Source organism: Aotus nancymaae, unplaced genomic scaffold (assembly GCF_030222135.1).
Source record: "Aotus nancymaae isolate 86718 unplaced genomic scaffold, 86718_ANA_hifiasm-v0.15.2.pri h1tg000002l, whole genome shotgun sequence".
In the NCBI taxonomy this organism is placed as follows: domain Eukaryota; kingdom Metazoa; phylum Chordata; class Mammalia; order Primates; family Aotidae; genus Aotus; species Aotus nancymaae.
The window spans coordinates 24,160,699-24,179,723 of NW_026988413.1; the positions used below are offsets into that span (position 1 = coordinate 24,160,699).

The window sequence follows — 19,025 nt, forward strand, 5'->3', positions numbered from 1 at the left end:
AGCTCTTCCCTGTGCATCTTGCATACTGTTTCTAGCTGTGGATCCTTGGGTAGTCATTTGTTCTTAAGTCTTTCTTTCCTCTGAATAGAGATGTGGTGTAAAAGGAATGATTTTTCAAGTCCTCTGAAAGGATAAATTCTTTGTCTATGGAAATTGTAAGTTCTGTAGGGAAATGAGACTTCTCACCAACCCAGTGTCATCAACCTCTGAGACTTGGTGATAAGAAGTGCCCTTCAGCCTTTGCAGGCTGCCTTAGGACCATTTTCTAATCGAAAAATGCATTCAGAATTCCAAACATTTGCCTTAGAATTTAGTCTTCAGAAGATGACTTAATCCTTGTGTTTTGTTGTTGTTGGTGGTGTTGTTATTGTTGTGTGTGTGTCATATATTTCTGTTTTGTATTTAGTAAAGGTCTCAAGCTCTTATTTATTTCAGTATATTTACCTATAAATTGGGATTTTTGATACCTCCTTCAAATAAATATTGGGTTTATTTACTGTTTACTTTTAGGATGAGCCTAATATGCAGAGACTTGCAGATTATTAATCTTCTTACTTTGAAAAAGAACTGTTTTAAGGAGTGAATACCGAAACTTGTCCTGGCACTTGGAATTTTCTTTCTTTTATTACTTTTCCTAAATGAAATTTCAGAGCCTGGAGGAAAGTAGTGGTGTAAGTATATTTCAAGAATATATAATTGGTTTGAATTCTTTGGCAGAGAGAAATTTATAAATTATAGTAACATTATGAGTGTAGTTTAACTTTTTGCTTAATGTATATATAGACTCTCGAATCTTTTTTAAATTGGAGCCATAATTTACTCAAATATAATAATAAAGCTATAATATTGTTCAGTTTGCATATATCACTATTTTCCTTCTCTTGTTCTATGCTTAATGATATTCCATGGGTTTTGCTTCTTCCTGGCGGTGATTTATCTTGAGGAAATGGGGCATGATAGCTGGAAAATAACCTCTATCAATTGCCATTTTACCCAAAGCAATGCCTGTTAACTGTACTCTTTCCCCAGCCAGTACTGGAGGTAAGTGGACAGAAAAGAAGTGATGTTTAGAATTATCAACAAAGAAGCTGAGCTGTTTCAGGATATAGGGTTTGCCGTTTTCATTATAAATTACAAGGCTGGATTTTTTTTTTAAAGGCAATCTGTAGATAGTTTTTTCTTTAACCTGAGACTATTTAAAAAATACAGATGAATATAAACAGTACAGCAATTAAGTGAACAATGATTATATTCTTACTCTGAGGCATAACAAGCCTGTGAATCTAAGTGAAGTATCAAGCACCTGAACTTGGGTTAGATTTGTTTACTTGCCTCTGAAACATACAAAAGCATTTTGTCAGTATCTGGAAACTTCATGACTATTTTTGCTTTTTCATGATGACAGAGTAAACAAATAAACAACAACAAATAGAACAACTTGAGACAATATTTGTATTGTGTGTGTTTGGTCATTCAAAGAAGGAATAGTGTATTTAAGTAATCTGTTTCTCTGATTTTTGGGAGGACTCGCATGTCAGATAAGCATCTTTTTTGTACAGCTATTTATTTTCTTCCCCAAGTGTTGGGAGGGCTAGGTTTTCTAGTTTTTTTTGTTTGTTTGTTTGTTTGTTTTTTAGCACTATATTCTATGATAGAACAGGGGCCAGCAAACTTTTTCTGTAAAGGGCCAGGTAGTAAATATTTTAGGCTTTGTCTGCCATAGGTTCTGTTGCAATTCTTATCTCTGTCATTGTAGCATGAAAACAGCTACAGACAATGCATAACACATGGATGGGCTGTTGTCCAATAAAAGTTTATTTCCAAATGGCAAGATTTGGACCATAGTTTGTTGATGTCAGCATTAGAGTGACAATTCTTATTCTTTGTCTATTCATTTATACAGCCCTGCTCCATGAACTACTCGTGTTATAATAAAGGGATAGAGGAGGGCGTGATGATGATGTGCATTCCCAGTGTGCTAGCCGTGGCTCTACCTCTTTTTCTCTCGCTTAAGAAAACATCCCAGAAACCCAAGAAGCAAGGGCATTTCCCCTCTGGGGAAACCTTGAATTGTGTAACATGTAAATCCATTGGAATCTTCAGCACTTTATTAGTAGCATCAGATTTCTTGTCAGACTCCTCACAGCTGTCCAGGATACAGCAGCTTGTAGCTATATGGTCTTTTAGAAGTGGTGATAGAGGGCTAGTCATTTGGAGTTAACAGTCTGGCCTCCAAGGAACATAGTCGTCAAAGCTGAAGCAAGACATCTTTGCTCATCCAGTAGCGTCTGCATGAGCCACTCAAAGCTTAGTGTGCACAAGGGACTCTCATTTATCGTTTATGGAGGCATGTGACTAAACTGAGCCCAACAGCAGTGTACCTTGTGTTTCATATTCTTAGATCTTTTCCCGTCTCTATTGCTTGCAAGCTAGAATTACTACAGATGTTGAACCATTTGACTGGATTTAGCCTAGTTGAAAGTATATTTCATAGTATTTTGGGGAGAGAGATCAACTTGTCTTAGGTTACTATTTGGTCAAGGGAAGACAATTTATGTGGAGTCTTCTAAGGACAAACTCAGCTATATAGGATTAGAGTAAAATTAATGATGATGATCATTGAGATACGGTATAAACTCCTATCTGACCTTTGCAGAATCCGCCTCGTGGAGAAAACAGCTTTCCATTTCCTCATAAGACTTTCTTTGGAGTGTCCATGGCACATTGATACTCATCAATGGTAGACTTTCTGACACTCCTGTGCATTTCTTATCTGTTAAGATGCTTACCAAGAGTCAGTTGTGCTTGCTTATTTACCAATTTGCCAGTGTTTTCTATTACATAATTTAATTAAATGTCATGTCAACTGGAGCTGTTTCTATGAAAAATAAGCAGAATGCTTTGGAGAGACTTGTAAAGGTGATTGACTTAAAAACTTGTTCTTGAATTAGGTACAGGCAGGAGAACTGTGGAGGATTAGGGGGAAATCTAGAAGGCTTCTGTACTCAGAGTGAGTCTTTTAAGTCTTTAGTTCTCTCTGACCTTTAAAGAAAACAGTTGAAAATGTAGATAATCTGTTATGAAGGATTCCAGAGAACTCAGCAGAACCATACTGGAAGAAAAGGGCTGATTCTCATATGAGACAATTGGGAAATAATTTGTTACTTAGATATTTTATTGCAACTTAATGTGAAGTACATATGTATCTTTTTAATTGTTTTTCACTTACTCGTCCTGATTGTATCTGAGTGTTTCACAAATGAGTCATGCACCATGCCAGAGCTTTACCTAAACTCTCTTATTTAATTCTCCCAGCAGCATTGAGGAGGGTCCAATTGGTAGCCTCATTTTACCGATGGGGAATCTAAAGCTTGGGTAGCCTGTGAAGTCTTCCCAGGATCCTAAAGCAAGTAAATGCTAGATTGGAGATTTAGTGTCCTTCTCTCCCTAATTATATCATCCCCCTGCCAGCAGTCAACTCAAGACTTTTGAATGCTGTAGATTTTCTTGAATACAGTGGTAGGTGAGATCTTAACTCATTATGAATCACTAAACCAGTCTTTATTAGAATCAAACCTGGGGGTTGTCACGGAATGAATTAGCTTTAGTTTAGTGCAGAGAATACAGATAAAGTGACTTAAATCTTCACTGTGTTGTCCCTGTGCCTTTTCTTTTCTACATTCTGAAATTTTCTCTTTTGTTTGCTCACATACCTACTTGGAATGGATATTCATTTTTACCTCTTAAAACTGCTTTTAGGTATATAATTTAATTTGATACTTAAACGATGAGTAACAGGGCAAGTATTTTTAGCTCCACTTTTTTTTTTTTAGCTGAGTAAATTAAGGTTCAAAAATTTAAATGAACCAAGAGTTTAGAATTTAAATATATAGGAAAGATCCACATTGCAGTTGAAAAGTTGAATAAAGAAATATTTGGTTGTATAATACAGATATTTAATTAAAGTTGAGGGGATTACTTTTTCCTACTACGTGTAGAAGTATGATATAGAGGATTATGACTGGCTCTTTTCTAGTTATGTCTGCGTATGGGATTAATTTTTTTTTTAAAGAATTCAATTTCAGCAGGAGGGATTTAGTTTAAAGATGAGAACTAGTTCCCTTAGATGGAAAGTCTGTGGGTTAATCTTTTCCATAGGGTTGTATAGAATAGTTTTAGATTCTGTCCAGATTCAGAATAATAAACTAGCCAACAAAGCCCAAAGTTCTACCATTGTATCTAATGGTTGTAATTTTCTAAAATAACAATGTACTCATAAATTTAGATTCAGCCTATAACATTTGCATGTACTCAGACTTTATTATAAATACAGTGATCTTCCCTTACCCACTGAAGATTCCGTCCAAGACCCCCAGTGGATGACTGAAATGCAGATGGTACCAAACCCTATATATGTATATATTTTTTTTCTTCCTCCATACGTACATACTATGATAAGTTACAATTTATAAATAAGGAATAGTAGCCAGGGATGATGGCTCACACCTGTAATCCCAGTACTTTTGGAGGCTGCGGTGGAAGGACCGCTTGAGTTCCAGGAGTTTGAGACCAGCCTAGACAATATAGAGAGACCTCATCTCTACTAAAAATAAGATTAGCTGGACATGGTAGTATACACTGGTGGTCCCAGCTACTCAGGAGGCTGAGGTGGGAGGATAACCTGAAGCCCAGGAGGTTGAGGCTACAGTAAGCCATGACTGCACCACTGCACTCCAACCTGAGTGACAAAGTGAGAACTTGTCTTTAAGGAAAAAAGGCATAGTACGAGATTAATAGCACTAACTAATAATAAATTAGAACAATTTTTACAGTATACTTAATAAAAGTTATGTGAATATTGTCTCTCTCTTTCTCTTACTCAATATCTTATTGTACAGTACTTACCTATTTTCAGACTGTGGTTGACCCTCGGATAAAGGGGAACTACTTTAATTTTCTACCGTGTTCTTTTCATTCTAGAGCAAATAAAGGATGGTGATATGAAATAGTATTTGGGTAAAAAGAGGCTTCTCAATAAGACTTCACTTATATCAGCTTGTAATATTTCCTACTGAGTGATTTAGTTATTATTTCTAATTCTCTGAAAGAGCACTCTCATGGTAGACTCAGACAAGAGTAAAGGCTTAGGACAAAAAGTGGAACTACACACAATGGATTTAAAATTAGAAGTGTGGATTTCAAAAATCAAAATGGAATTCAGAGGTGAGAAGTGTTGTTTAACCAGATCATTGGGAAATAATTAGAAAAACAGACAGTAGACACAAGAAACTTGGAAATCTACCTTTGGTAGAGAGTCATAGTAATCTGCTCAACTGTCACCCATATGTGTTGATTCTGCAGTATGTGATCTCAGAACAACAGTGCTTATTTTGCTTTACAAAAAAACAAAAAAAAAGTTTGATTAAAAAAAAAAATCTCACCACAAAGCACAATATTACATGCACCAACTATATTGTGTCCGTAGTACCCATTATTCCCTGAGCTCACAAAGTTAAAAATTAGCAATGTATTGAAAGGATTGGCAAGGTAGCCATAGGAGCAAAGATTAAAAGAATGAAGAATACACCTGCCAAGTCAGGGGTAGGAAATCTTCTGTCTTAAGTATTATGAATTATCTTGACAAGAAAAGAAATCAGAGCTCAGGTAAAATAGTTGGGGTGGGATTAATGCTTAGGGACTTTTGGAGTAAGAAATTTGAAATACTCAATTGACCTATTTTGAATTTCAAAACAAAAAATGCATCACATACGTTTTAGCTCACTAAGGGCAAGAACAAAGGGTGAGGAAATAAAATTGTGGAAGAGAAAATGAGCAAAGAAAAAGAGACAAGAGAATGGAAAAAAGTTTTTGGTAAGTGGGAGGACAGATAAGGGAGGGGACGGATATGGGGAAGAGTTCAAAAAGAAAGACCGGAGGAAACTGCAGGAGTGAGAAAAATTGTCCTCTTCCGCCCTCCACATGTCACTTCCAGAGCTTTCTTACGGTTCCCAGCCTGTGTTTTTGCCCCTAACAGGGCTCAGTCTGTTCTGAGGTTTGCCCCAGTTGTCCCGTCCCTGACCCCATGTTTACCCGAAGTCCATTCCTCCCCACCGTAGCTCAAAATCCTTGCTGCTCTCTTCTAGTGGATGCCCTTGAGCGCTTGTTGAGGTAGGTAGGACTGCAGAGTGTCTCTTTGTTGAATTTATTTTATTATTATTTTTTGAGACAGAGTCCTGCTCTATTGTCCAGACTGTCGTGTAGTGGCGTGATCTTGGCTCACTGCAATCTCTGCCTCCCATGTTCAAGGCGATTCTTCTTCCTCAGCCTCCCGAATAGCTGGGATTACAGGTGCGTGCCACCACACCTGGCTAGTTTTTGTATTTTCTGTAGAGATGGGGTTTCACCATGTTGACCAGGCTCGTCTCAAAGTCCTGACCTCAGGTGATCCGCCCACCTTAGCCTCCCAAAGTGCTGGGATTATAGGCATGAGCCATCGTACCCAGCCTCTTTGTTAAATTTATGTTCTTCTTCTCGATTTTCACTTTCTCAGTGCAGCCTTCTTCCTCATCATTTTTAAGTTGGTGTGTTTTGGTAATCCGATGATATGTCATTTCAGAGTCCCCATCCTCCCACTGAACCACATGCGCACACACATCTCTGCCATGCATCTCCCCACTGCTCCTGGCATGTAAGGTGCGCTGGGCCTGCCAGAGCAGTACCCCTTCTTCTGACTTTCAGGATGAATGCTTGAGAAGGTTTGAAGGCTGTTGTCTGAAAAAGAGAAGTGTTTTTATATTTTTTTGAATTTTAGGAGTTGTCTACCACAACAAATAAACTAGATCATATCTTTAAGTTTAATAATTATTTTCCTTATTCTATGGAAAAACGGTATTTTCTGTTAACAATGTACTTAATAGTACTAATTATGGGCCATCTTAGATGAACATAGTTGTATGCTCAGGCTTAGATAATTGAGGTTGTAATGTCATTTCTGGATCTTTGAGGCATTAGTAGAGATCACTGATGAAGTAAACTGACAAGCATAACTCCTTTTCTTTGGAAAAGGTGGATGCTTTGTGGTAAACTAATCAGAAGTTATAGAGCCTTAGTCCAGGTACAGTGGCTCACACCAGTAATCCTAGCACTTGGGGAGGCTGAGATGGGTAGATCACGAGATTAGGAGTTCGAGACCAGCCTGACCAACATGGTGAAACCCCATCTCTACTAAAAATTAAAAAAAAAAAAAAATTAGCCTGATGTGGTAGTGTGCACCTGTTATCCCAGCTATTCAGGAGGCTGAGACAGGAGAATCGCTTGAACCCAAGAGGCCGGAGGTTGCAGTGAGTCAGGATCATATCATTGCATTCCAGCCTGGGAGCCTGGGCAATAGAGCAAGACTCTGTCTCAAAAAAAAGAAAGAAAAAGTTATAGAGCCCTTTTCAGTTGAAATATGTGGCTCCAAAGCACCCGTTGGCTTAATTTGCTGCCCAGCCATGTGCTGTCTGGGTGTAGTTGCTTCCCAGTGGGTCCCATCAGTGTCACATTATTGTCAGTCTCTTTAGTCTTAAAGGCCTTTCTTTCCTTCCCTCTGCTGCTAGTAACCTGGCCTCAACCCACTGCAGTGCCTCTCTGTGCAGATTCCACTTATCATTCGTTCTCCATACTTGTTCATCCTACACATGATGTGGTAGGAAATCATGGCTTCATAATTGGTAAACTTCCCTGTCGAAGGATGTGCATATTTGGTGAGATTTTTATTGGCATAGCTAATGTAAAGGAAACTGTTCAGGGACTCACATGTTGCCAGAGTCCAAATGCTGCCTACTTTTCCACGTTTAGGGCTTTGTGCATTCTATTCCTTCTGCCTGGAGGGTCTGTTTTCTTGCCTGATGGATGAATTCCTACTCAGACTCCTGGATTCATCTCTAAATTTACCTCCCCTAGGGAAGCCTTTTCTGACTCCAGAGGCATAACTTCCCCCCTTCTCTAAAGTTCCATACCTCCCTTGTCATCATATTATATTGTGATTTAAAAAAATTACTTGTCTCTCCATTTGACTTTGAGATCCTTGAATCAGGGTTGGGTTCATCATTGATAATACCTACCATAGTTTCAGAGGTTGTCAAACTTGGGGATAGCCAACTTTTTGGCTTAGTCGAAGCAGAGGAAATGCAAAGTGCATTCCCTTCACTTTGGAATCTCAACATTCTTTTTCTCTGGCCTCCTTCAGCATGTGTCCTTGACACAGCTGCAGTTTTGATTTATTGATGTTCTGGATTTTTCATCACATAGTAGACAGTGCCATTTGTTGTGATGTTCTAGTTGGCACGGTGCATGTGGGCTGTTGAGCAGAACCAAGTATTGTCATTGTGGTGGTTACACACTTTTTATTTAACAAGCGTATAGAAAATTTAAGCACTTTATATATTAACCCATTTGACCTTATAACATCTTTATGAGGGTGGTACTATTAATAATCCCATCTTTGGCCAGGCGCAGTGGCTCAAACCTGTAATCCCAGCACTTTGGGAGGCCCAAGGGAGTGGATTACTTGGGACCAGGAGTTCAAGACCAGCCTGGCTAACATGGTGAAACCCCGTCTCTACTAAAAATTCAAAAATTAGCCACGTGTGATGGTGCATGCCTGTAGTCTCAGCTGCTTGGGAGACTGAGGCAGGAGAATCACTTGAACCTGGGAGGCAGGCGTTGCAGTTGGCCGAGATCATGCCCCTGCACTCTAGCCTGAGTAACAGAGTGGGACTTTGTCTTAAAAAAAAAATCTTATAGATGAGAAAACTGAGGCACAAAGAGGTTAAAGTAACTTGCCCAATATCACATAGCTAGTAGGTGGGAGAGCCAACATTTCAAGCCAGGAAGGAGCTCTGACTATGGGCTAACATGTAATTTACTCCCATGCTTAACTGCCGGTGTCATTGGTGATACTTTGCCTTTAACCACTAACAGTTTATCTGTCCTCTTATCTCAGAGAAGGGAGCATGTCTCAAATCAGAACCTTGGGCTAGGCAACAGTTTCTAACCAGAAAGTGTTTCGATTTTATTTTCCCTATTATCTTCCACTTAGACAGTTGAATCCGATTTTCTAATTATATAGTATTAGAAAATTAGTTCATAAAGACTTCTCTTATAATTATTCAACTTTTGAAATAGAGCTAATTTAAAGAAAAATATCAAATGAATAGCAGTAAGTGTTAAATGGTGGCCTGTGTAACAAAAGTCCTGAAGGTGATGCATTACATATTAATTGATAGGATATTGTGAGCAGTTGCTTACAGAGGGGGAAGAATTATGGATAGGGCAGCTTTCTGGTTTGGCTGATGTAATTCACATTTGTTGTGCTCACAAAGATAAGGTAACCTAAAGACAGAAAACTTAGTAGCAGTTGAGGGGATAAGAGGGCATGAAAAGGACATGGAGGACATGTTAATGTTTAATTATTAACTTACATTGCATGTGTATTCAATTATTTAGGTCTGATTTGGTTTATATTTAATGATCTCACTCATACCAAAGGTGTTCTATTGGATAGTAAAGTTAAACATTTGACCTACTTTGGGTGATAAACATGGGGACAGATTATAAAAGAAGGGTTATGGAGAACCAAAAGGCAGTTGTTATGAAGCCAGTGCAAAAGACACTAAATTGATGGGGAGCAGAACAAAAAAAAGTTTGCCCAGAAGATACAAGTTAGGCTGAAGTTGGGATGACCCAAGGTAAGTTTTAGATGTAACAATACACGCTGCTTGTATTTTCCCAAATCACTTCTTGTGCACTTCTACAACAAAACTCTGCTTACTCACAGGATCTTTATGGAAGGAAGAAAAAGAGTTTGGATTCCTTGGGCCTTTTTATAGTCCATTGTCAGCATCTGTTTCTGCCTTGATCCATTTGCATTCTGGTGGTTGCTGGGAACAATAAGATAACGTGTGAATAGTCCTTGTCCTTCCAGTGTGACCTGAAAGGTCTTTGCTGTTCTATGCCTGAAGATGACATTGACAGGTACTTAGTGATAATCTGGGGTAGCCCCTAATTCTTTGTAGATGGGGATGGCCAGTCATCTCATGGCTACTTCCTTGGCTGAGACCCCTTCTTATATTGTTCCTATTAGTTTTTAATTTCAAGAGGGTGGGCTGCTCTCTCTCCCCGCTTTGGTGTTGGTGTGTTCATTTAGACACTGGGCATGCCTCGTGAGGCCACTGTACTGTGTTTGTGGAACTCCTATCTCTTCTTGCCCTTTTAGCCCTTGATTGTTCATGGCTGAGAATGGGCCATGCTTCTTTCTAAGCCTAATCTATTATTACATCTGCTGCCCTTAATTATGCTCCTTTTATGCCCTTAATTATGCCTTTATTTACTCCTCTTGTTTTCTGTTAGTTTTTCTTCTCCTTATGTTACTCTTTCATCCATAGCAGGTCTGACAGCCAGGATAGTACCATGGCAAACTGCCAGCCGGCACCTGTTGATTAATGCTTGCATAGTGTGCTGTGTAGGCTTGCTCAGACTTGGGGTGGGGGTGTCAGGAAGGACAGTGCTGGCTGAGCAACATCTGCTATGGGCATGGGAGTCAGGAGCAGTGACACCCTTGCCTCTGTCTGCCATGTCTTAGAAGCATATAATTGCTAGCCCTTTGCTGTTCTGTAATGTGCTGCTGTGTTCAGTTTGAGAAAGTTAGAGGGGGTCAGCTTGTATGAAGAGAAATGGAAATAGTTACACTGCCTGCTTAGAGCTATCTCTTCACACAGAGAGATGGAGAAAATGGCACATAGAAATGTACAATATTAAACTGAGAGACAGATATACAAAGGGAAACTGCAGAAATACGGTTTCTTCTGTTCACCATTCTCTGTCAAAAATCTGCTTGAATTCCCAATAGTTTACTGGTATAAGAAAGTTAAGGAATAAAGAATATGCATTTAGTTAAACCAACCTGTGTCTTTCAGGAGCCTACACAATACAGGCAAGTATAGGAGCCAGGGCAACTCTTTCTGCTCTCTTAGGCATGCACCAAGCATGTGGAGGGCACTTGTTAGGCACTTGCAGGCACTATGCTGGGCTCTGATCATACAGCGATAAGAAGAACTACTCCCTGCCCTTGGGGAAGTTTTACCGGTACAAATACAATTGTCTGTAGGTATACACAGTGAAGGGATTCCAGGGCTGCCCTTATATACCCAAATCTGTGCATTTTATTATTTTTATTAAAAAAAATTTTTTAAGATTAGTCAAGTGCAATAGTGAGAAGGGGGATCTGTGCATATTTAAGTCCCACAATTGTCCCTACAGAACTTGTGGGTAGAAAAACTGAGCCCTCTTTATACTCAAGTATAAAGAGTCTGGGGAAAGCTGCTGCTAAATAATAAAGATTAATAATAACTAATAGTTGTATAGTACTTCAGAATGTTATAAATACTCATGTTCATTATATCATGTAATTCTCAAAATAATGCTAGGTCTTAATTAAATTCTCAAAGCTATGTCTAGGGATACAGTTTGGCTGTGTCCCCACCCAAATCTCATCTTGAATTATAGTTCCCATAATCTCCACATGTTGTGAGAGGGACCCAGTAAGAGGTAATTGAATCATGGGGGCAGCTACCTGGCCCTCTTACTGTAATTCCCTCTTCAACTGATAGACTTGCTGAGGCCTCCTTTCTTCCCTCCTCTGTGTCTCTGTTTCTTGTCCCTTTTCTTGCGATGGCCTTTGACCCTATCTCTATCCTGCGAATACTGTATTTTGGATCCACTTTGAGTTGAAACAGGTCTGCGTGTAAGTGCACTGGCTCAGTTCAAATCCATCTTGTTCAAGGGTCCAGTGTATATGCCTTGTGTTACTGCTTGGTACCAGTTTTTCATGGGAAGACTCATACCTGATTAGTTTCTCCTTCTTACTCCTGCCTGTAAGCAATAGCACTTTGTACAATGCCTCATGCATAGGCGTTTCTCTCTAACTATTGCTGAATGAACTGCAAGTGTCATGAAGTTTCTAAAAGTGATTGGCCAGTAGAGCCTGGCATGGCTTTGTAGAGAAGAAGATAAAGGTAGTTGTGTTAATAATGAAAGAGTAGTTGATTAAATACAACATCATCTTGAGCACTTACTGGCTGTGTAACTGTGCCAATTCCTTTCCCTTCTGTGACCCTCAGTGTGCTCCACTGTGAAGTTGGGAGTGACAATTTTGGCAGGATTTGTTTATTTTATTATACCTCTGCTAAACAGTATGGTAAGTGTATTAGTCTGTTCTCACGTTGCTATAAAGAACTGACCAAGATGGATTTATTTTTTTTTTTTGAGATGGAGTCTTGCTCTGTTGCCCAGGCAGGAGTTCAGTGGCATGATCTCAGCTCACTGCAACCACCACCTTCTGGGGTTCAAGCGATTCTCCTGCCTCAGACTCCTAAGTAGCTGGGACGACAGCGTGCACCACCAAACTCTGCTAATTTTGTGTTTTTGGTAGAGATCGGGTTTCACTATGTTGGGCAGACTGGTCTCAAGCTCCTGACCTCAAGTGATCCACCTGCCTCGGCCTCCCAAAGTGCGGGGACAGGAGTGAACCACTGCGCCTGGTCTTGGGTAATTTATAGAGTAAAGAGGTTTAATTGACTCACAGTTCTAGAGGGCTGGGAGGCCTCAGGAATCTTAAAATCATGGCAGAAGGGGAAGCAAACACATCCTTCTTCACATGGTGGCAGGAAGGAAAAGTGCCAAGCAAACGGTGAAAAGCCCATTATAAAAACATCACAGCTTGTGAGAACTCACTATAATGAGAACAGCAAGCAGGTAGCTGCCCCCATGATTCAATTACCTCTTACTGGGTCCCTCTCACAACATGTGGAGATTATGGGAACTATAATTCAAAATGAGATTTGGGTGGGGACACAGCCAAACTGTATCCCTAGACATAGCTTTGAGAATTTAATTAAGACCTAGCATTATTTTGAGAATTATATGATACAATGAATATGAGTATTTATAACATTCTGAAGTACTATACAACTATTAGTTATTATTAATCTTTGCTATTTAGAAGTGGCTTTCCCCAGACTCTCGAGGTCAGGGATCTATCCCTTTGCCTCTGTCTTCCATTTTTTTCAAGGGTCCACAGGGACCTAAATTAGCCTGCCTGTCCTGGACCCAGTACTTACAAGGGCTTATTCTTCTGACCTTCTTCCTTGGGTATCTTAGCCAGTTATTGGAAAGGATGATGTGATTATTGGAGGAGAGTATAGAGTTTTAACCTTTAGATCATGCTTTAGAAACCAAGGGCCCCAGATGTGAAAGGATACTTTTAAGATGAAAGTGCAGGTTACTTTGACTCATGTTTTGAAGATGGCATACTAAACAATATCTCAGTGAAGTATCTGAACAAATGTTAAAGTTAGGACATTAAAAAATTTGTATCTAGAGCCACCATGATTTTTCTATGGTCAGAGACTGTATAGTAGCCTTTTATTTAGGATAAAGGACTTAAAATTTGGTGTCACACTGTAGCAAATTTGAATTTTTGATAGAAGGACATTGGTACTTGTGTCAAGTTGGACACAGGGAAACTCCCAGTTATGTTTTCCTGTGCGATGGCAGCATAATTCTGGTGTCTGTGGTTCAGAACACTAGATTCTGAACCACAGACCGAGACTCATGGTTAAAGAAAACAATTCCTAACACCTCATGATGACATGTCCCAAATTTCTTTCTCTTTCATTAATTAAATTTTCCTTTTTAATTAATTAATTTTATGTTACAATAGTGTGTTTGATCTCTTAAATATAACTGTGGCCTATCTTCAAATTGCATAGTTTCAGTGGTTATTCTCTTTGGAGATTTTCTGTGGCATAGTGATGGTATGTATTGTGTTAATTCTTGCACATTTCCCTGGGTTTTTGACCATGGTTTGTTTTTTTCAGTTCTGCAGTTCACTGCCCTCTCACTAGAATTTATACCTTTACTTTAGAAGATATTTAGAAAGTGCTGGTAGAAACATAGCTGTCATTCAGCTCATGCAGGTCCTGTTATCTCACACTTGGATCCTTTCAACAGGCCTTTTAATGGTCTCCCTAGCGGCATTCTCCCCTCTTTCTAATCCATCCTACATACCAAGATTAATCTTCCTAAAATACTGTTTTCATTGTGCTCAAAAACCTTTAGAGGCCCCCCCATGGCCTGCAGGATGAAGTCCAGACCTCTTAGCCAGTTAAGTCTTCCTACAGACTAGTTCCCACTTATTTTCTGGCCCTCTTACTGTAATTCCCTCTTCAACTGATAGACTTGCTGAGGCCTCCTTTCTTCCCTCCTCTGTGTTTCTGTTTCTTGTCCCTTTTCTTGCGATGGCCTTTGACCCTGTCTCTGCCCATCTGAATCCTACTCATCTGGCTTTCAAGTTCTAGTCCAGTTGATGCACTCCTTTATTTTCCCGGCAGCATTTACTGTCCTTATCATATATTATCTTCTATTATGGTTGCTTGTGTTTACAAACTGTGCACTGCCCTCTACCCCAATTTATAAGTTCCCGAAAACGTGGTATCTCTAGACAGGAATGGATTCTTGGTAGTTTTATAGCTTTGTGTGTAAATGGGAGCTTTAGGATTGTGGTTTATGGTCATTGAATGAGATGCAATAGGCAAGTTATTTATTGTAGTCTGCCCCATCTAGTTCAGTGTCTGAGGGTCTTGTACAAAATAGGTTTTCACTGAGTGCTTATTGAATAAATCAATAGACATATTAAGTTTATTTTGTTCTTCAGATGAGTAAATTATTTTAGCATTTAACTTAACATGTTAGCATGTATATAGGGTATGGTTTATTTCTTCTGGCAGGAAGAGACACATTCAGAATGCCCCAGAGTCATTTATGGGTGATCATGAATTGTGTATTCTGCTTAGATCAGGCTTTGTGCTTAGAGCTGAGTAAGTTGGTGGCCTGGCCGTTCTATTTCATTCTACCAACCAAATTGCAAAATTTCTCCAAAGTGTTACAGGAACTATTTGGACAGTAGATCAATTAATAGTTTTATGTTGCATTTCATCTCCGGAGGATGCAGCCTACCTCAGGTGACAGAAAGCTACAGGAGGACAAAAGATAGCTTGTTGCAAAGACCTGCTAGGCAGTCTTTTTTTTACAAATATTCCAGCTGGTTGTCAGCTCTTCCTTGATCATGTCATCATTACTGCTGTATTCATCTGACACCAGACAAAAAGAAAAAAGGAAAAAGATAGGGGGGTTTGAGAGGGAATTCCTTCAGCGCTTAAACCAGGCGTGTCACACTGCAGGGGCACAGTGTCTGGTTTTAATTATCTCATATGTCATTATTAGTAGTAAAATATAAATCTATTTCTTAGGACTTTTTAGAAAAGAATTTTGAAAAGATGCTTGTCTTTAGGAAAGAAGTGGATGGGGTGTTAACTTGCTAACTGTCATTACACTGCTTGTTTTCAGTTTCAGATTAATAGCAGGTGGTACCCATTTTTCAAAGCAAACAGGCTGTCTTTTTTGTTCAGTTAGGAAAAGCACTAATTCCTTACTGTTGCCTAGAATATTGTGTGCACAGTGACAAATGGCAAGGATCACAAACCATTTAACATTTAAAAAAATTGATAGCTGGCTAATCTTGTAAATTTTTTAAATTAAAAATTTTCTTAAATCGACAGGTATCATTGTATTTATTGTGTACAACGTGATGTTTTGAAGTAGATATCACACATTGAGGAATGGTTAAATCCAGCTAATTACCATATGCTTCACCTCACAGAGTTATAATTTTTGTAGCAAGAGCAGTTAATATCCACTCTTTTTGCATAGTATTGTAAATGTCTAAAGAATCAAGCCATTGCTTTCAGTGAAATATTTCTCTTACCATATTAATTGAATTACGTGTCTTGGTTATTTATGCTTAACATATATGTCTGTTACTTTCAGTGAATATATTTTCATGCAGCTATTTTAATTTGTGGCAGTATCTTTGTCCACTCTGCAGTGCAGTCGGTACTCATCTTGATTAGTAAATGCCTCTGGAAAGGAATTGCATCTTAGAAGCTCCACAGATGATCAGCCCATGCAAATGGATGGTTCATGTATGCTTTTAAATATATCTGTGCGTATGTGGTGGCAGGGGTGGAGTGGTTGGTGATGTTGTGTTTGGAATAACATATTGAGGATTTTTATTTTTGGATTCTTATTTACAGGTAAGTTTTTAAGAATATTGAAGTATTGTTTAGTATGCCAACTTTAAAATGTGAGTCAGAATAATCTGCATTCTATTCTTAACTCATGACTAGTTAGCTTTATGATCCTAAAAGTGTCTTTAACTTCCACAGGCCTTGGTATCTAGGATATATTCCTGCCTCCACCTTAAATATGTATGATTCTTTTCAAAAAAAAAAAAGTTTTGGGTTTTTTTCTGGATCCAACGTCTTTCTGTGACACCCAGACTGGAGTACAGTGGCATGATAATACCTCACTGCAGCCTTGACCTCCTGGGCTCAAGTGATCCTTCTACCTCAGCCTCTTAAGTTGCTGGGACTACAGGCACATGCCACCATGGCCGGCTGAGATATATATAATTTTTAAAAAAAAATCTTTTGTAGAGATGAGGTCTCATGTTGCCTGGCTGGTCTTGGACTCCTGACCTCAAATGATCCCCCACCTTGGCCTCCCAAAGTGCTGGGATTACAGGCATGAGCCACCATGCTTGTCCTTTGTCTGAATATTTTCGATAGCTGAGAAATATGGCATTAGATGTCATTCATGGTTTGTCATTAAGATCGTTTTACACACTATATAGTCACATGTGGTTTAAAAGGCTTAAGGGTGGGAATCACTTTCCTCTGGTCTGGAATTTGATCACTTAGTTCTTCAGTTTAAACAGTTACAAAGAGCTTTCTAGCATCTGATCAAATGACGATTAATGAAAATCCTACCCACAGTCAGATGATTTTTAAGCCAGAAAGGCAATGTGTGATTAAAACAATAACTATAGCCATAAAGCAGGTAGGATACCCATGCCAGGTAGTTAATAATATTCTGACTTCCCAGAGGGCAAGACCAAATCAGAATTATGAGGTTGCTTTTTGTTGTTGGGTTCGAACCTAGAGATGGCTTTGCCTGGTGAGCTCTCCTGGGAAGAGTCAGAAAATTCTGTGTTCATGAGACAGCTCTTTCAGCTTGTGAATTTCAGACAAGTCTCTTGTCTGCAACTTGTTTCCTTAACTGTAAGCTAAAAAAATAAGAAGGCTCATGTAGAAAGTGTACTACAGTTGGTCCTTTGTGTCCACGGGTTCTGCATCTGCAGATTCAACCAACCAAGGATTGAAAAAATTCAGAAAAAAAAACCCAATATAACAAGTAAAAATAATACAAATAAAAAATCAATATAGGATAACAATTACTTACATAGCATTTACTTTGTATTAGGTATTATAAGTAATTTAGAGATGACTTAACACGTATGGGAGGAGGTACATGGTTTATATGCAAATACTATGCTATTTTATATCGGGGACTTGAGCATTTGTGGATTTTGGTCTTGGGGAGTTGTGGAACCAGTCCCCTGAAGATACTGGGAGACGATACTTCACCTTGAAAGACCTGTAACTACATAATCACGTAGAAAGCCTCACTGCTTTCTACGTGATTATGTAGTTACAGGTCTTTCAAGGTGACAAATGATGTTAAAAATTGTAAATTGGCATGCTGATCATGTCTGTTCTTGAGTTTCTTGACAGCAAAACTCTGGTATGCCAAGAGTTTCTCGAACTTGCAATTGTGGAGCTCTTTGCTTCATTTTGGTCTTTCCACACAAGCGTATTGTTCACAAATAGGGATGTGAACAAAGCTAAGTCTAAACCAGCCAGGCTTGAGGACTGAGTCAGACAAAAGGACCACCTGCCTCCCTCCTGTAGCCTTTGCCTTTGGCTCAGGGTGGGTTCTTGAATGGGCAGATGATGGTATGTCTCTTCTCGATCACCTTGATCCCAGCACGGAGGTGGCTGATTTGCATCCTATCTTGTGTTCGCTGTTGCTTTCTATTCGGGTGACTCGTGATTTGAGTGCATTCTCTTCTTTCCACTGCTCCCTTCTAAGGCTTCTTTCCCTTCTTGCTCTGTTTAGGCCTCAGGTTATCATTTGTTATTCCCACAGTCTTATCTCTTAACTTCTTTTCCTTGGTTAGGTAAGCTGGAGGCTTTGTACAGAGGCCGGAGGTTTTCAAGAAACCTCTCACTACTGGGTTTGGGGAAAACCGTGTTGTTGTATAGGGCTGAGTGCTCTGTTGCGCTTTCATTGCCAGTGGCCATTGTGGAAGATTTCCTTAGAAAGTAATTTTTATCCTTTACATGCTTTTCCAACTCCTGTTTTTCTTTTTTCTCCTGTTTTTGTTTTGAGAGGGCGTCTTGCTCTATCACCCAGGCTGGAGTGCAGTGGCACCATTTTGGCTCACTGCATCCTCTGCTTCCCAGGTTTGAGCAATTCTCCTGCCTCAGCCTCCTAAGAAGCTGGGACTACAGGTGCCTGCCACCACAACCAGCTAATTTGTGTATTTTTAGTAGAGACGGGGTTTTACCATGTTGGCCAGGCTGGTCTCAAACTCCCAACCTCGTGATCTGCCTGCCTCAGCCTCCCAAAGTGCTGGGATTATAGGCATAAGCAACCGTGCCCAGCCTCCAAATTCTGTTTTTCTTAGTATATAGTAGAGTTGCATCTTACTTAAGGATTAAGTTTTAAAATCAGCATATAAGGTAAACATTTCTTGTGTTCAAAATTATTCTTAGGAGCCAGCTCTGCTAGGTTTTTGTTCCATTCTGTGTCAGTAGTTTTCTTTCATTGAGCACTACATGAAAGTGCTGGCTTTCATTTAAAGGTTTGTGAATGAAACCTGTGTAAGTTCAGCCACTAGAGTTCCATTCACTGGGAAGAGATGCTTACTCTGCAAGGGCATGTGGGAGATGAGACGAATTGAGAGGAGAGCTGATGTATGTCTCCCGTTTCAGGCTTTCTTGTGGAGTTAAATGGAGCCCTGA

The 19,025-nt window shown here is 39.4% G+C and overlaps 1 protein-coding gene across 2 annotated transcripts in view; it reads left to right on the forward strand.

Annotated features, from left to right (window-relative positions):
* The window catches only part of CHCHD3 (coiled-coil-helix-coiled-coil-helix domain containing 3), a 298,848-nt gene that overhangs the window by 164,497 nt on the left and 115,326 nt on the right, over positions 1-19,025 (forward strand). The gene's annotated exons all lie outside the window — the stretch shown is intronic.